General features: G+C 42.7%; 1 protein-coding gene across 1 annotated transcript in view; it reads right to left on the bottom strand.

Moving 5' to 3' along the window:
• SGCG (sarcoglycan, gamma (35kDa dystrophin-associated glycoprotein)) overlaps positions 1-864 on the bottom strand; it is a 31,111-nt gene extending 30,247 nt beyond the window's left edge. The window contains exon 1 of the mRNA XM_010851197.1: positions 727-864. The gene's annotated coding sequence lies outside the window, so the exon portion shown is untranslated. The remainder of the gene's footprint in view (positions 1-726) is intronic.
• Positions 865-3,757: the final 2,893 nt, after the last annotated feature.

The raw sequence follows: 3,757 nt of genomic DNA, 5'->3' as shown, positions 1-3,757 counted from the left end.
CAAGAACTCTGGAGTGGGTTGCCATTCCCTTCTCCAGGGGATCTTCCCACCCGGGGATCAAACCCGGGTCTCCTTCATTGCAGGCAGATTCTTTACTGTCTGAGCAACCAGAGAAGCCCAGAATTAGAAGTAGGTGATCTGAAAGATTACTCTTTATCTAGATAACTACAGTATGGAAAATCCCATGGATGGAGGAGCCTGGTAGGCTGCAATCCATGGGGTTGCTAAGAGTCAGACATGACTGAGGGACTTCCCTTTCACTTTTCACTTTCATGCATTGGGGAAGGAAATGGCAACCCACTCCAGTGTTCTTGCCTGGAGAATCCCAGGGACGGGGGAGCCTGGTGGGCTGCCGTCCATGGGGTCACACAGAGTCGGACATGACTGAAGTGACGTAGCAGCAGCAGCAGCAACAACTGAATGCCTGATAATACAAAAATACTGTCATGGTGTTCTAAAATTAAAACTATTAGAAGGACATAATCATGCTAGAATATCATGTAGCATTTTAGTAGTTGGAAAAACTTGAAAGTTGAAATGAAGTGTTAATTCCATTTTGTTGATATTTAATATATAATCATTTTGAGCTAAATTTATTTAACATTTTAAATTTATTTTCCATTATGTCATCTATGAAGGAAAAATAATCAAGAAGCCTTATACCTATTTGGTCTTTAAGTTGAACATTCTAATTCTGTAAGATCCAAGTTAAAGCCGATTACTTACCTTAAATGTTGTCAAAAAGCACAAAGTGAATTAACTGTACTCCTTCAGAGCTTCTGAGACAGGATTTGAGGCTGTCCCAGGAATCGCGCAGTGAGGGGGAGGGGTCAAGTTTGCCAGGCAGCCGGAGGAAGGCTCCCATTCTGGGTCTGTCTCATGTTTCATTCCCTTCTATTAGCAACAGGCGCATCTAATTTTATTCCCGTGACACAAACAGCTCATACCACACTTAAAATTGTCTGGGCACCAATTCCAGGACACAGCACTAAGTGTGCCAAGGAGAAAATCCTCCTACAAAACCAACAGTTAAACCCTGAATCATGACCCTAGTATGTGATTTTAACTATCTACAGTGAACTTGACCTTAAATGTGCAGGAAAAGCCTGTGGGATGCATTTCCAGCGGAATCCAATGTCAACAAAAGTCTTATAAAAATCAGATTCACATGCGACTTTGCTAGTATTAAATGTATACTGTTCTCTTTCAAGTAAACTGCTAAGTCTTATGTAACAGTCTTTAAAAATCACTTTCTTTAGATCTTTTGGGGGGGGCTTCCCTTGTGGCTCAGCTGGTAAAGAATCTGCCTGCAATGCAGGAGACCTGTGTTTGATCCCTGTGTTGGGAAGATCCCCTGGAGGAGGGAAAAGCTACCCACTCCAGTATTCTGGCCTGGAGAATTCCACGGACTGTATAGTCCCTGGATCGCAAAGAGCTGGACACAACTGAGTGACTGTCACTTTTTTTAGACCTCTTTTAAGTGAAAAAACTTTAATATTTGAGAAAACCTTAAATAATGATCATTACAATAAAGAGAAGTTAGACTCGACATGTTAAAATTATGACAGTTATTTTCTCAGTAAACTAAAATTACATCTTGTTTAACAAATTACATGAAAGCAACAAGGCAGAGAAGGCAATGGCACCCCACTGCAGTACTCTTGCCTGGAAAATCCCATGGATGGAGGAGCCTGGTAGGCTGCAGTCCATGGGGTAGCTGAGGGTCGGACATGACTGAGTGACTTCACTTTCACTTTTCACTTTCATGCATTGGAGAAGGAAATGGCAACCCACTCCAGTGTTCTTGCCTGGAGAATCCCAGGGACAGGGGAGACTGGTGGGCCTGTCTATGGGGTCGCACAGAGTCGGACATGACTGAAATGACTTAGCAGCAGCAGCAGCAACAAGGTGATTTATGTAGTCTTCATTTCAGTTCAGTCGATCAATCATGTCCGACTCTTTGCGACCCCATGAATTGCAGCACGCCAGGCCTCCCTGTCCATCACCAACTCCCAGAGTTCACTCAAACTCACGTCCATGGGGTTGGTGATGCCATCCAGCCATCTCATCCTCTGTCGTCCCCTTCTCCTCCTGCCCCCAATCCATCCCAGCATCAGAGTCTTTTCCAATGAGTCAGCTCTTCACATGAGGTGGCCAAAGTATTGGAGTTTCAGCTTTAGCATCATTCCTTCCAAAGAACACCCAGGACTGATCTCCTTTAGAATGGACTGGTTGGATCTCCTTGCAGTCTAAGGGACTCTCAAGGGTCTTCTTCAACACCACAGTTCAAAAGCATCAACTCTTTGGCCCTCAGCTTTCTTCACAGTCCAACTCTCACATCCATACACGACTACTGGAAAAACCATAGCCTTGACTAGACGATCCTTTGTTGGCAAAGTAATGTCTCTGCTTTTCAATATGCTATCTAGGTTGATCATAACTATCCTTCCAAGGAGTAGGCGTTTTTTAATTTCAGGGCTGCAATCACCATTTGCAGTGATTTTGGAGCCCAGAAAAATAAAGTCTGACAGTGTTTCCACTCTTTCCCCATCTATTTCCCATGAAGTGATAGGACCAGATGCCATGATCTTAGTTTTCTGAATGTTGAGCTTGAAGCCAACTTTTTCACTCTCCTCTTTCACTTTCATCAAAAGGCTTTTTAGTTCCTCTTCACTTTCTGCCATAAGGGTGGTGTCATCTGCATATCTGAGGTTATTGATATTTCTCCCAGCAATCTTGATTCCAGCTTGTGCTTCTTCCAGTCCAGCGTTTCTCATGATGTACTCTGCATAGAAATTAAATAAGCAGGGTAACAATATACAGCCTTGACATACTCCTTTTCCTATTTGGAACCAGTCTGTTGTTCCATGTCCAGTTCTAACTGTTGCTTCCTGACCTGCATACAGATTTCTTAGGAGGCAAGTAAGGTGGTCTGGTATTCCCATCTCTTGAAGAATTTCCCACAGTTTGTTGTGGTCCACACAGTCAAAGGCTTTGGCATAGTCAATAAAGCAGAAGTAGATATTTTTCTGGAACTCTCTTGCTTTTTCAATGATCCAGCAGATGTTGGCAATTTGATCTCTGGTTCCTCTGCCTTTTCTAAAACCAGCTTGAACATCAGGAAGCTCACAGTTCATGTATTCCTGAAGCCTGGCTTGGAGAATTTTGAGCATTACTTTACTAGCATGTGAGATGAGTGCAATTGTATGGTAGTTTGAGCATTCTTTGGCATTGCCTTTCTTTGGGATTGGAATGAAAACTGACCTTTTCCAGTCCTGTGGCCACTGCTGAGTTTTCCAAATTTGCTGGCATATTGAGTGAAGCACTTACACAGCATCGTCTTTCAGGATTTGAAATAGCTCAACTGGAATTCCATCACCTCCACTAGCTTTGTTTGAAGTGATGCTTTCTAAGGCCCACTTGACTTCACATTCCAGGATGTCTGGCTCTAGATGAGTGATCACACCATCATGATTATCTGGGTCGTGAAGCTCTTTTTTGTATAGTTCTTCTGTGTACTCTTTCCACCTCTTCTTAAAATCTTCTGCTTCTTTTAGGTCCATACCATTTCTGTCCTTTATCGAGCCCATCTTTGCATGAAATGTTCCCTTGGTATTTCTAATTTTCTTGAAGAGATCTCTAGTCTTTCCCATTCTGTTGTTTTCCTCTATTTATTTGCATTGATCGCTGAGGAAGGCTTTCTTATCTCTTCTTGCTATTCTTTGGAACTCTGCATTCAGATGCTTATATCTTTCCT

The sequence above is a fragment of the Bison bison genome, unplaced genomic scaffold, assembly GCF_000754665.1.
Source record: "Bison bison bison isolate TAMUID 2011002044 unplaced genomic scaffold, Bison_UMD1.0 scf7180017864299, whole genome shotgun sequence".
NCBI classification, from domain to species: Eukaryota; Metazoa; Chordata; class Mammalia; order Artiodactyla; family Bovidae; genus Bison; species Bison bison.
This window is presented reverse-complemented; position numbering and strand designations above follow the sequence as displayed.